This window comes from Pseudophryne corroboree, chromosome 2, assembly GCF_028390025.1.
Source record: "Pseudophryne corroboree isolate aPseCor3 chromosome 2, aPseCor3.hap2, whole genome shotgun sequence".
In the NCBI taxonomy this organism is placed as follows: Eukaryota; Metazoa; Chordata; class Amphibia; order Anura; family Myobatrachidae; genus Pseudophryne; species Pseudophryne corroboree.
This window is the reverse complement of record NC_086445.1, coordinates 861,828,008-861,843,389: the sequence shown is the minus strand read 5'-3', so window position 1 is coordinate 861,843,389 and position 15,382 is coordinate 861,828,008. Positions and strand designations below refer to the sequence as shown.

Sequence of the window (15,382 nt, the reverse complement as noted above, 5' to 3'; positions counted from 1 at the left end):
TTGATGCTGACACTGATGCTTCTGATTTCCTGACTTTGTATTGATTGACTAGCAAATACCTTGAGAAAGGTCCAAAAACAGGACCGAAACGTTGGTGAGCCCTTTTTGTATATAACTTGTTTGTGACATGAAGATTACATGGAACCAAGTGTTTTTGAATAAATGACTTTATCACGTATACTATAACAAGTCTGGAGAGTGCTATCTTTCTCCACTGATATGTGGAGAAACACTGTATTATATATATATATATATATATATATATATAAAGAGAGAGAGAGAGAGAGAGATAGCTATACTAACTATACTATCCCATGAAACCAGAAAACTCACAAATTATACAGTTTCTGTGGCTGGCTGACCTCAAGTCTGCATTTCATCTGGTTTAATCAGCCACAGAACCTGTGTAACCCATGACCGTATAAAGAGAAGAAATAAGAGTTGTCTTTTTTGTGGCGCACTGGAAATGTATTATTCAATACCAGCGTACTGTATATAAAACTGTAAGGCGGGCCCGCAAGGTGACATTCACAGGGAATAGGTAATGACATCCACTCAACTTGTTCACACCCGCTGGACGTGTTGGAAAGAGGTTGAGTGGACAGTGAGCGTGGCTGTGCCCTGTGGCACCACGTGGCACCATTGTACCGACAGCCGGATTGCTGAGAACGGAACATGGATGGTACATAACTTTTTTGTTTTCATTTCATCTCATGACACTCCACAGACAGACAGTGGGGGCCAGAAGACTGCTGCTTGAAGTCAACTGTGGCGGACTGCTCCTCCAGCTCCCATTAGGTGCCCCAGCCCACAACAGCAGGTCCAGAATATGGAAGATCAGGCGGTGCAACAGAAAGTACAGTATAATGACATTGCTTCATGCATATGTGCAACGCAGCATATTAACAGGACCAGGTGACTGGGTGACAGGGGTAACTGGGGGAGGGAGGGCTGTTTTGATAATATGCATTTTTTGCCAACGTACACTGCTTTGGATGAGCTGAGGCACAGTTTCTAAATCAACTGGTGCGGTAGATACTAGAGTGGGTGGAGACGACAACTTCGGAACAAGGGGGGAGGCGACAACGAGGGAACAAAGGGGGGGCTAGGTAGCAGTAGAGGGAGGGACGACTAGGGAACAGAAGAGTGGTGGACTACTAGGGAACAGAAAGGGAGAAGGGGGGGAGGTTGCTACAGAACTGTCACAAAACTTAAATGAGACTCTCCAGACCCCAACCCAGTGATCCTAATCGTCCCTCCTGCCCAGGACAGAGCAGCCTGCACACAACTTCTGCAGCTGTGAACCCTGACCCACGACGATCCCTGGCCTTACCACCAATGTGCTTAAGTGGAAAAAGAGCATCGCAACTGCCATTGCTTCCGCCGCTACAGAGCGATGCTGCTGGTCCGCGCTCTCTACCCTCCCCTTCCTATCTATCCCCTTTTTCTCCAGGATTGCAGTGCAGTAGCCATATGTGGCGCTCTAGTCAGCGTAATGGGCGTAGTCAGCATAACACCTCATCCTCCACCTTCCTGCAACCATCGGCAGCTGCTACCCCAAACTCATCCCTGTATCACCGCCGCTAGGCTGTCACTGGGGAGCACAGCACTACGCCACGTATCGAAAATAGAGATCCGATCTGTGGCGGGCGGCAGGTACCCCCCCCCCCCCCAAGTCCTCCCCTTAATTCGGCTCTGGCGGGCGGCTAGCTGCAGTGAGAGTTTGTGACAGCTTCGCCCTCCTCGGCCCCGCGCTCAACGCAACAGCATAGTTGACGTATGTGTAGGGCCGGGCCTGAGGATAACTGAGCCAACTTCATTGGGGGAGTGCTCCACAACCACCTGTTAAGCCACCTGAAACCTCAGAAGAGCAATGCCTCACAGTCTAGCTGCACTTCCTCAGCAAAGTATTGTGAGATTAGAAGAACACATAAAGGAACATCACACAACATACGCTGAACAAGCAGTAATCACAACCATGAGTGAGAAAAAATAAACAGGAGAGGGCTGGTGAAGACTTTTAACTTGTAAAGAGGAATTTACTTCCTCACCTAGCCTCAGAGTCAGATTAACAATAGGGCGGATGGAGCTCCAGCTCCAGGCCTCCACATAAAAATAGGCACATCATCATGGCATCATGATGATCACTAGCCACCAGCTGGCCATATGGTTGGTTATAAACCATATTAAAATTGCATTTCTATTTTTCTTACAAATGTATGCATTTTTTTTTATATTTTTACACATTTAGGGGTATATTCAATTGAAGTAAAATCCATTCTGACATTCATTTGTCGGAATAGATCCGACCTGGGATATTCGATGTCATCTCAATTCGACTTTTAAAAAAGTCGAATTGAGATGCGTGAGCTGAGACAGGGGAGAGCCGCGTCAGACGGCGGAGAGCAGCACTGCAGCAGCGGCTATATAGCTGCTGCTGTAGCGCTGCTCTCCCCCGTCTGCCCGCGGCTCTACCCCGTCTCCCCTCTCCCCGTACTCGCATCACTGCCGCCGCTCACGGCAGCGTCCACCCGGCTCCAGCAAGCGAGGTCTCGCTTGCTGGAGACAGGTGGACGCTGCTGTGAGCGGCGGCTGTGACATCCAAAGGCGCTGCTCTCCATCTGCCTGCGGCTCTCCCGGTCTCAGGTCACTCATCTCACTTTGACTTTTTTTAAGTTCAAATTGAGATGGTCGAAAAAAACCTTACGGTTTTGGCCCCGTTTTCAACACAAGCACGTGGAACGGCAGCTATTCTGCCGATCCACGTGCTTTTTGACAAGTCAAATTCCTCGACTTGTTGAATAATTTAGGGTTATATTGAATAGGTCGGAAACCCCTCCGACCTAAAAAAGTAGAAAACTGACGTCTTTTCGACAAACGGCAGCTTTCGACTTCATTTGAATATACCCCTTAGAGAGACATAGGAGCTGATAGTGTAGGGGATGTACACGCTCACATGGCTCTGGCCACACCCACACAGAACTGATCACACCTCCCCTGTATCACACAATAGGCCCTTGAATATTTTTAGCTCCAGGCCCATGTGGCCCTTAATCTGGCCCTGCCTAGCCTGTTTAAAATAAGAGTAAACTACCCCCCCCCCCCCCCGCCGTTGATCAAATCAGCTCTCCATAACGCCATCAAAATACAGTATATATTCCACAGAATGCCATACTTAAGCCACAAACCTGCCTTCAGACTAATTCAGCCCTAAGGAGCTCATTCAGTCCTGATTCAGTCGCAATTAACCAATGTTTTTGGAACTGCACATATGCCGGGCCACAGTGCACATGTGCTGAAATGGCACATTCATGTAATTCTGTTATAACACACTCCAGCAATGACAGGTGAATGGGAGATACCAACCACAACAGAAAAGGGTGAGTACCTCTATATATTGTAATGAAGGATTAATGTTAATGTAGCACCCTGGGAAGTGACCCTATAATGAGGGGTAAGGTACTGCAAGTTAGCAGTATAGCTGGAGTGGGGTCCTGAGGAACAGTGCCCTGGATAGCTGTGTCTATGTATGAGAGAGCCCAGCAGTGACAGTATACCTGGGAAATGTCCCTGAAAGTGACTCAATTTTGTCAGTGAAGGTCACCCAGCTGAGAACTCTGCATTCAGCTACTATGTGGCCCAGAGCTGAGAGAGGCCACCTTCCCTGTCACAGTTACATGTGTTATATATAGGGGTGTAGCTACCAAAGGTACTGTGACTGCCTACCAGTGCAATGCCTCACCTACTGGTGTGATCTCCACCTCCTGTGACATGATCCTCCTGCTGGTGCTATGACGACCTACCAGTGCAATGCCTCACCTACTGGTGTGATCTCCACCTCCTGTGACAAGATCCTCCTGCTGGTGCTGTGACTGCTTACCAGTGCAATGCCTCACCTTCTGGTGTGATCTCCACCTCCTGTGACACGATCCTCCTGCTGGTGCTGTGACTGCCTACCAGTGCAATGCCTCACCTACTGGTGTGATCTCCACCTCCTGTGACAAGATCCTCCTGCTGGTGCTGTGACTGCTTACCAGTGCAATGCCTCACCTTCTGGTGTGATCTCCACCTCCTGTGACAAGATCCTCCTGCTGGTGCTATGACGACCTACCAGTGCAATGCCTCACCTACTGGTGTGATCTCCACCTCCTGTGACACGATCCTCCTGCTGGTGCTGTGACTGCCTACCAGTGCAATGCCTCACCTACTGGTGTGATCGCCACCTCCTGTGACATGAGCCTCCTGCTAGTGCTGTGACGGCCTACCAGTACAATGCCTCAGCTACTGGTGTGATCTCCACCTCCTGTGACATGATTCTCCTGCAGGTGATGTGACTGCCTACCAGTGCAATGCCTCACCCACCGGTGTGATCTCCACCTCCTGTGACATGAGCCTCCTGCTGGTGCTGTGACTGCCTACCAGTGCAATGTCTCACCCACCGGTGTGATCTCCACCGCCTACCATGCTGCATTAGCCTTGCTTACTACTGCTGTGGGTAATGCTAACAGTTTGCTTAAGCCCAATTTGTGTTGGGACCCGCTTATAGCTGACTTACTCCAACCTACATGAGGCCACTTTTCATACATTTCCAGGGCCACTTTACGTTCCCAATCCACCCCTGTCTGGCATGGAAGAAATGTGAATGATAAATCAATGTAAATGTACCAGGAGGTATTGACAAGCCTTTATAACAGTATCTTATACTGTGAATTTCTTACCCTGTTTCCAAGACAATTAATTCATTTAACTTGTTAATTAAGTGAAAGGAAGACATGATATTTTCCGGGAGATGTATCAAGCCGTGGAGAGAGATAAAGTTGAGTATTTGCTCAAATCAAATGATGCTTCTAACTACAGGTATCATTTCATGTACTGTGCTAGATAAGTGACAGAAGATGATTGGGTGGTTTGGACATCTGCACTTTATCTCTCCCCAAGGCTTGATACATCTCCCCAAGAGTGCTGTACATAAAATATATGTCTGGCTGCTATACAGCAGGCCAGGAGCACCAGCAGGACAGTAGAGTAACAGTCATATCAGTAATAATTTGCGGACCCTGTGAAATTAGCATTCACTAAAGACGGGAGACTCAGTCAATGAATACATAAAACATTTTTTAGTTTATGTTAAAATATAAAAAGTTTATTAGGTGGAATATTTAATAAATAATATTTGTGAGACATCTCCAGAAACAGTCAGTTCTGGGGGCTGCCCACAAATATTAACCAGCCCCTGAATGTATGTATTGGGGACTGCAATGGATATTTGAGATATCTATTGCGTTCCTCCTATTTTGAACACAAAAGCAGCCACCAAAAGTTTCTACGGCAGATGGTAAACTGTGAAACTCACCAAGCTTCACCAAGCTCCAGAATGCAAAGCATTTCTGAGCTTGGCCCAGCAGCTAATGCCATTTCTAAATGGCTTTTGTAGCCTGTGGGCTACATTATGCAATAATTCCCAGGAGAAGGATCATTGGTCTCTCTCTGCATTACTGTCTGCTCTCACATACGCAGTCTGACGATTGCACATGTGAACTAGCGCAGCCGGGGTCTAAACCCAGAAGTAAAGTGATCGCATTAGCAATTATTTTACTTCTTATACATTGCAGGGACGGGCATGAGATTGGTACTCATTATGGCATAAAAGCGACACCTCTGGACTCACAAAGAGTCATCCTTCAGCACTCAGGAGAGGAAAACCCCCTTGGGGGGAAACCTCTGGGGAACCATGGCCTCAGGATCGCCCTTCCCTCTGGGCATTAAGAGGTGTACTAATAGAGGGATCAGTATGCTATTCCAGCGCATGGGATCCCAGTGGTTCTCATACTGAGTGTTGGGATCCCAGTACAGAAAAGACCGACAGGGGTGAGTAAGGGGTGTTCTTCCCTCTCCCCACCCCCCTTACCCTGCCTGTCTGCAGTCTAACCCTAACCTCCCCCCTTTGTGCCTAACCCTCCCACGGAGGTGCCTAATCCTAACCTCTGTCCCTGCTGCCTAAACCTAACCCTCCCTTCCCCCGCAGCCTAACCACTCCCAGGGGTGCCTAACCCACCCCACCCGCAGCCTAACCCTATCCTCCCCCCACCCACAGCCTAATCCTTACCCCCCACTTGATGCCTAAACCTAACTGCCCAACTGATGCCTAAACCTAACCCTCCCTTCCCCGCAGCCTAATCACCCCTGGGGGTGCATAACCCTAAGCAACCCTACCCGCTGCCTAACCCTAACCTCCCCCCACCAACAGCCTAAACCAAACACCCTGCCGGACGCCAAAACCATATCTCTCCACCTGATGCCTAAACCTAACCCTATCCTCCCCCGCAGAATAACCACACCCGGGGGTCCCTAACCCACCCTACCCATAGCCTAACCCCACCTGCAGCCTAACCCCACCTGCAGCCTAACCCTAACCCCTCTGCCTGATGCCTAACCCTCTTCCTCTCCCCACCCCCTAATCCTGCCTGTCTGCAGTCTAACCCTAACCTCCCCCTTTGTGCCTAACCCTCCCGTGAAGGTATCTAATCCTAACCTCCGTCCCTGCTGCCTAAACCTAACCCTCCCTCCCTTGCAGTCTAACCACTCCTGGTGGTGCCTAACCCTAACCCACCCTACCCGCAGCCTAACGCTAACCTCCCCCCACATGCAGCCTAAACCTAACCCAGGACCTGACGCCTAAACCTAACCCCCCGCCTGATGCCTAAACCTAACCCTCCCTCCCCCGCAGCCTAACTACCTCCAGGGGTGCCTAACCCTAACCCACCCTACCTGCAGCCTAACCCTAACCTCCCCCTATACACAGCCTAAACTTAACCCCCCGCCTGATGCCTAAACCTAATCCCCCCACCTAAACCTAACCCTCCCTCCCCCACTGCCTAACCACCCTCAGGGGTGCCTATCCCTAAGCTCCCCCCACCCGCAGCCTAAACTTAACCCCCTGCCTAACACCTAAACCTAACCCTCCCGCCTGATGCCTAAACCTAGCCCTCCCTCCCACACAGCCTAACATTCCCCGTGGGTGCCTAACACACCCTATCTGCAGCCTAACCCTAACCACCCCCCACCTGCAGCCTAACCCTAACCCACTGCCTGATGCCTAAACCTAACCCTCCCTCCCCTGCAGCCTAACCCCACCCCCTCCCCCGTGCCTGGTGCCTAAACCTATCCCCCTTGCCCAGCCCTAAACCTATGACCGTGGGGATACGGGTGTCGGTATCCTTGCCCATTCGGAGTTCCAACGTCGGGATTCTGAAGTGTCGGGATCCCAGTGTCAGTATTCTGACTGCCGTAAACCCAACAGTCGGCATCTTTACCGCATCTCCTAATAGGAAATGCATATGTCCCAACATTTGGAGCATGTGTCCGCAGCTCTCCTCTCAGGGCAGCTATTCAGGGATCACCCACTGCGTGTAGACGAAGAGGAAGAGATGAAAAATAATTGTTAGTGGATGGACAAGCAGAGAGACAAACTGCAAACAGTGGTGTGGTAGTGTAGAGAGAAACATCTCTCTATGTAAATATGTTACTCTAACTACTGAGGACATGGAAAATACCTAAAATAAGGACAATTATCCCAAAGGACCCGTTGTTTTTATACAATACACACATTGGGCGGATAAGTTCTCTCTTATAGTAATTAGTGGGTACCTTCAGAAAAGAAATTTGACCAGTAAATAATAAAAGCTATAAATTGCTAACATTTAGGGGTCAATCCAATTAGGTACGAGTTACCATTGCTGCGACGTTTCAACAGCATCCAAACTCACACCCTTTGTGGCCAGATTCAGCCTATGGGGCTACCGGAAAGTGCGGCTGTTGTAAGACAAACTCGCACCTAATTAAACTGACCCCTTAGTTGTTAAATGTGATAAAATAGTAAAATATAATGGTGTAATTGTGGGCCTGATTCAGTTGTGGTTGTTGAAGCGATCGCTGCTGCAATCTTGCCGTTCACAATTGCATCGTGAGTCTGAGCAGTCGTAGGCTGAGCAAGTCTCCTAGACACAGGGAGCTCTCCAGCAGCCCACAGGTCGCAATGGGTAATTTATGCACACACATGGAGCGGTGTTTGAACGGACCTGACACACCTGTATAGAGTTAGCCACCCCCGTTACCACCTCAAACGCTGACTTCCTGTCAATCACTTCGCGATGGGATCCTCTATGTGAGCTTGATTTTATTTTGTGCGCAGTGCAGCTTACACGCATGCACAGTGAAAAGCATTGAGCCACTTGGTGCAACAGCAGCTCTGTGTCCGCATCTGAATCAGGCCCCCTGAGTGGTAAGGAGAAGGACTCTAGGGAAAGGACTATGTCACCTTTATTATATATAAAGATAGGGAAACAGTCACTTGTTACAGCTCGAATTCACATCATTTATACCATTCTGTACCATTTCATCATTTTTATTCTATGGGGGAGATGTGTTAAGCCCTGCAGAGTGATAAAGTGGAGAGAGGTAAAGTACCAGCCAATCAGCTCCTAACTGCCATGTTACAGTCTGTGTTTGAAAAATGACAACTAGGAGCTGATTGGTTGTTAGTTTATCTCTCTCCACTTTATCACTCTCCCAGGCTTTGTACACCTGCCCCCAGGTCATTGATATACTGTAAATGTCATCCATTTCACTATTTTCCCTGATCTGTATTGTTCTTCCCCCGATCTGTATGTTCTGTATCATGCTCTCCCCACCCTTCCTGTTTTTCTGTATTACAGTATGTTCTACATCTCGCAACCCCCAAAAGTGTGTCATTCCTCTATATCTCCTATAGAGTACGCCACAATTTTTATGTTTTTGTATTGTGCCCCCGCACCATCTGTATGTGCTATACCAAGTTGCCCCCTTCTGCATGTTTTGTATTGTCTGCTCTCCCCCAACATAGACCCTATGTTTTGTACTGTGCTCTCAATACCCCCCACCACACACACAATTACACAAGTATGGTAACTTACCTCCTGCATGCTATTCTCCAGTCACTAATTCCTCTGCGACCCCTCCCGTCGTCTTCAACTGACACTTTGCAGATCTCTTTGCCGGTCACCCGACACTCTGCAAATCTCTTTGCCAGAACTTTGCCAAATGATGATCTAAATAACCAGAATTTCCTGGTCAGACATACAATGTCTATAATTATACTACTACATTTTCTTACGTACTTTCATTTTAATTAATTTGCAATTTATCTATTTTATTGAATTTTTATCCAAAACCCAAGATCCCTTCTCATAGAGACCCAAGTTATCTGCTCCAGGTTTTATCTTCCCTAGTGCTAGGATCATGTTAGTATCATACACTGGGCCTAATTCAGACCTGATCGCAGCAGCAAATTTGTTCTCTAATGGACAAAACCATGTGCACTGCAGGTGGGGCAAATGTAACATGTGCAGAGAGAGTATGGTAACTTACCTCCTGCATGTTATACTACAGTCATTGCTACCTCTGCGACCCATCCCGTCGTCTTCAACTGACACTTTGCAGATCTCTTTGCCGGTCACCCGACACTCTGCAAATCTCTATGCCAGATGATCTAAAAAACACAAAAGACTATCATTAAGCATAGTACTAGTTTAAGTACAATAAAATGTCCATGAGTCAACCAGTTTCCCAATTTTCCTTAAACCAAACAAGATACTTTCAAAGTTATCAATATCCCATTTATCTATTTTATTAACTTTTTCCTCCCAAAGCCACAATCCTGCCTCATAGAGACCCAGGTTATCTGCATGCTCTGTATGTGTGCTTATCCTCCATACTGCCCTCTTTATTCCTGTAACGCTACATTTTTATTCCTAAATATGTAATTCCTTCCTGCGTTTCTCCTATTTATGTGTCTTTGTACCTGTATTCCCTGTTCTGTCTATCTTGTCTTGCCTTTCAGCGGACTATACTGCACTCTGTCTTACTTCCCCCCTCCTTTATACCCTGCTATGTAGGACTCACCTCCTCCTACCTGTCTTCCTGCATGGAAACTGGAAACGTCAGCAGCTGTAGATAGAATGTTACAGGAAGAAGCATTGTGATGTCACGGGCTAGTGATGTCACAAGCTCGGTGTGATGTCACAGTAACCAGCAGCAAAGCTACAGAGTTACAGCCATCTTACATATGCATTTTCTACATCAATTACAACTGGATATACATGAGTTTCTAGTTTAAAAAAAATGAGACTAGTGTAGAAAATGAAGTATAAGGCAATGTTGTACAGAGTGCCTCAATATATAGGTAAAGGGAAAACATAAGTGACAGGAATTTCTAGACTAAATCACCGCTTATATTTTATAAGGAAATAAAGCTCTTTATCTAAGAGGATGAATTAATCATTTTCCGTTATATGTGTGTGTGTGTGTGTGTGTGTGTGTGTGTGTGTGTGTGTGTGTGTGTATATATATATATATATATATATAGAGAGAGAGAGAGAGAGAGAGAGATACGAGATATGAGATAGCTATACTAACTATACTATCCCATTAAACCAGAAAACTCACGAATGATACAGTTTCTGTGGCTGGCTGGCCTCAAGTCTGCATTTCACCTGGTTTAATCAGCCACAGAACCTGTGTAACCCATGACCGTATAAATAGAAGAAATAAGAGTTGTCTTTTTTGTGGCGCACTAGAAATGTATTATTCAATACCAGCGTACTGTATATAAAACTGTAAGGCGGGCCCGCAAGGTGACATTCACAGGGAATAGGTAATGACATCCACTCAACTTGTTCACACCCGCTGGACGTGTTGGAAAGAGGTTGAGTGGACAGTGAGCGTGGCTGTGCCCTGTGGCACCACGTGGCACCATTGTACCGACAGCCGGATTGCTGAGAACGGAACATGGAGGGTACATAACTTTTTTGTTTTCATTTCATCTCATGACACTCCACCCAAAGCTACTCTTCTGGTTATCCTATCAACTAGGACAACAATGAAGGTGACTCCATAACATTTCTTCCATTGTTATCCCATGTCACAGAAACATTGCATGTGTGCTACAGGTGACCATCCTAATAATCTCTCCTTCACGTCACAGTGATGTCATTGTTAGTGATACATTATTTGGATCAAGCATCAAAAGGAAATTTAGGTATAAGAGTCCGGCCGGCATATCACTTATTGCATGACGACCTTGTGCCTGCGCTGTACTGTATGTAGACGGAGCATTTGGTTTTGCTAATGACTTACATAGACTCCATAAGAGGGCATGCCGACATAGCATATTGTTGAATGTTAACATTTATGATCTTAAACTCCATCTATAAATGTTCTGTTGCGAGACTTCCAATATGCTCAGAATATTGCTACTGTGACAGATGATTTAGTATATACTAGCTGGAGTGCCCGGTGTTGCCTCGGATTTTAAGAATGTCTGTTTACAAAAAATAAGAATTTACTTACCGATAATTCTATTTCTCGGAGTCCGTAGTGGATGCTGGGGTTCCTGAAAGGACCATGGGGAATAGCGGCTCCGCAGGAGACAGGGCACAAAAAGTAAAGCTTTAGGATCAGGTGGTGTGCACTGGCTCCTCCCCCTATGACCCTCCTCCAAGCCAGTTAGGTACTGTGCCCGGACGAGCGTACACAATAAGGGAGGAATTATGAATCCCGGGTAAGACTCATACCAGCCACACCAATCACACCGTACAACTTGTGATCTAAACCCAGTTAACAGTATGATAACAGCGGAGCCTCTGAAAAGATGGCTCACAACAATAATAACCCGATTTTTGTAACTATGTACAAGTATTGCAGATAATCCGCACTTGGGATGGGCGCCCAGCATCCACTACGGACTCCGAGAAATAGAATTATCGGTAAGTAAATTCTTATTTTCTCTATCGTCCTAGTGGATGCTGGGGTTCCTGAAAGGACCATGGGGATTATACCAAAGCTCCCAAACGGGCGGGAGAGTGCGGATGACTCTGCAGCACCGAATGAGAGAACTCCAGGTCCTCTTTTGCCAGGATATCAAATTTGTAGAATTTTACAAACGTGTTCTCCCCTGACCACGTAGCTGCTCGGCAGAGTTGTAATGCCGAGACCTCTCGGGCAGCCGCCCAAGATGAGCCCACCTTCCTTGTGGAATGGGCCTTAACCGATTTAGACTGTGGCAGGCCTGCCTCAGAATGTGCAAGTTGAATTGTGTTACAAATCCAACGAGCAATCGCCTGCTTAGAAGCAGGCGCACCCAACTTGTTGGGTGCATACAGTATAAACAGCGAGTCAGATTTTCTGACTCCAGCTGTCCTGGAACATATTTTCAGGGCCCTGACAACTCCTAGCAACTTGGAGTCCTCCAAGTCCCTAGTAGGTGCAAGGCACCACAATAAGCTGGTTCAGGTGAAACACTGACACCACCTTAGGGAGAGAACTGGGGACGAGTCCGCAGCTCTGCCCTGTCCGAATGGACAAACAGATATGGGCTTTTTTTAAGAAAAAACCACCAATTTGACACTCGCCTGGTCCAGGCCAGGGCCAAGAGCATGGTCACTTTTTATGTGAGATGCTTCAAATCCAAATATTTGACTGGTTTTAAACCAATGTGATTTGAGGAATCCCAGAACTACGTTGAGATCCCACAGTGCCACTGGAGGCACAAAAAAGGGGTTTGTATATGCAATACTCCCTTGACAAACTTCTGGACTTCAGGAACTGAAGCCAATTCTTTCTGGAAGAAAATTTACAGGGCCGAATTTGAACCTTAATGGACCCCAATTTGAGGCCCATAGACACTCCTGTTTGCAGGAAATGCAGGAAACGACCGAGTTGAAATTTCTTTGTGGGGCCTTCCTGGCCTCACACCACGCAACATATTTTCGCCACACGTGGTGATAATGTTGTGCGGTCACCTCCTTTCTGGCTTTGACCAGGGTAGGAATGACCTCTTCCGGAATGCCTTTTTTCCCTTAGGATCCGGCTTTCCATCGCCATGCCGACAAACGCAGCTGCGGTAAGTCTTGGAACAGACATGGTACTTGCTGAAGCAAGTCCCTTCTTAGCGGCAGAGGCCATAAGACCTCTGTAAGCATCTCTTGAAGTTCCGGGTACCAAGTCCTTCTTGGCCAATCCGGAGCCATGAGTATAGTTCTTACTCCTCTACGTCTTATAATTCTCAGCACCTTAGGTATGAGAAGCAGAGGAGGGAACACATACACCGACTGGTACACCCACGGTGTTACCAGAACGTCCACATCTATTGCCTGAGGGTCTCTTGACCTGGCGCAATACCTGTCCCGTTTTTTGTTCAGACGGGACGCCATCATGTCCACCTTTGGTATTTCCCAACGGTTTACAATCATGTGGAAAAAAACTTCTCAATGAAGTTTCCACTCTCCCGGGTGGAGGTCGTGCTGAGGAAGTCTGCTTCCCAGTTTCCATTCCCGGGATGAAAAACTGCTGACAGTGTTATCACATGATTTTCCGCCCAGCGAAAAGTCCTTGCAGTTTCTGCCATTGCCCTCCTGCTTCTTGTGTCGCCCTGTCTGTTTACGTGGGCGACTGCCGTGATGTTTTTCCCACTGGATCAATACCGGCTGACCTTGAAGCAGAGGTCTTGCTAAGCTTAGAGCATTATAAATTTACCCTTAGCTCCAGTATATTTATGTGGAGAAAAGTCTCCATACTTGATCACACTCCCTGGAAATTTTTTCCTTGTGTGACTGCTCCCCAGCCTCTCAGGCTGGGCTCCGTGGTTACCAGCATCCAATCCTGAATGCCGAATCTGCTGCCCTCTAGAAGATGAGCACTCTATAACCACCACAGGAGAGACACCCTTGTCCTTGGATATTGGGTTATCCGCTGATGCATCTGAAGATGCGATCCGGACCATTTGTCCAGCAGATCCCACTGAAAAGTTCTTACGTGAAATCTGCCGAATGGAATTGCTTCGTAGGAAGCCACCATTTTTACCAGGACCCTTGTGCAATGATGCACTGTTTTTAGGAGGTTCCTGACTTGCTCGGATAACTCCCTGGCTTTCTCTTCCGGGAGAAACACCTTTTTCTGGACTGTGTCCAGAATCATCCCTAGGCACAGCAGACGTGTCGTCGGGATCAGCTGCGATTTTGGAATATTTAGAATCCACCCGTGCTGATTGTAGCAGTATCCGAGATAGTGCTACTCCGACCTCCAACTGTTCCCTGGACTATGCCCCTATCAGGAGATCGTCCAAGTAAGGGATAATTAAGACGCCTTTTCTTCGAAGAAGAATCATCAATTCGGCCATTACCTTGGTAAAGACCCCAGGGTGCCGTGGACAATCCAAACGGCAGCGTCTGAAACTGATAGTGACAGTTCTGCACCACGAACCTGAGGTACCCTTAGTGAGAAGGGCAAATTTGGGACATAGAGGTAAGCATCCCTGATGTCCCGGGACACTATATAGTCCCCTTATTCCTGGTTCGTTATCACTGCTCTGAGTGACTTCATCTTAATTTGAACCTTTGTAAGTGTTCAAAAACAAATTTTTAGAATAAGTCTCACCTAGCCTTCTGGCTTCAGTACCACAATATAGTGTGGAATAATACCCCTTTTCTGTAGTAGGAGGGGTAATTTAATTATCACCTGCTGGGAATACAGCTTGTGAATTTTTTCCCATACTACCTCCTTGTCGGAGGGAGACTTGGTAAAGCAGACTTCAGGAGCCTGCGAAGGGGAAACGTCTCGACATTCCCATCTGTACCCCCGGGATACTACTTGTAGGATCCAGGGGTCCTGTACGGTCTCAGCGCCATGCTGAGAACTTGTCAGACGCGGTGGAACGCTTCTGTTCCTGGGAATGGGCTGCCTGCTGCAGTCTTCTTCCCTTTCCTCTATCCCTGGGCAGATATGATCTTATAGGGACGAGAGGACTGAGGCCGAAAAGACGGTGTCTTTTTCTGCAGAGATGTGACTTAGGGTAAAAAACGGTGGATTTTCCAGCAGTTGCCGTGACCACCAGGTCCGATGGACCGACCCCAAACAAGTCCTCTTCCTGTATACGGCCATACTGTGCCGTTTGGAATCTGCATCACCTGACCACTGTCGTGTCCATAACATCTTCTGGCAGTTATGGACATCGCGTTTATTCATGATGCCAGAGTGCAAATATCCCTCTGTGCATCTCGCATATATAGAAATGCTCTATAGTCAATAAAATACTGTCCCTGTCAAGGGTATCAATATTTTTAGTCAGGGAATCCGACCAAGCCACCCTAGCTCTGCACATCCAGGCTGAGGCGATCGCTGGCCGCAGTATAACACCAGTATGTGTGTATATACTTTTTATTATATTTTCCAGCCTTGTCAGCTGGTCCTTGAGGACGGCCCTATCTATAGACGGTACCGCCACTTGTTTTGATAAGCGTGTGAGCGCCTTATCCACCTTAAAGGGTGTTTCCCAACGCGCCCTAACTTC

The 15,382-nt window shown here is 47.3% G+C and overlaps 1 long non-coding RNA gene across 1 annotated transcript; it reads right to left on the bottom strand.

Annotated features, from left to right (window-relative positions):
• Positions 1-7,173: 7,173 nt before the first annotated feature.
• On the bottom strand, positions 7,174-9,531 carry LOC135051323 (uncharacterized). The gene is made up of 3 exons (XR_010242186.1): positions 9,406-9,531; positions 8,952-9,086; positions 7,174-7,403 (listed from the first exon to the last, which is right to left on the bottom strand). It is a non-coding gene; the product is annotated as an uncharacterized LOC135051323 (long non-coding RNA).
• Between the last annotated feature and the right edge of the window lie 5,851 nt (positions 9,532-15,382).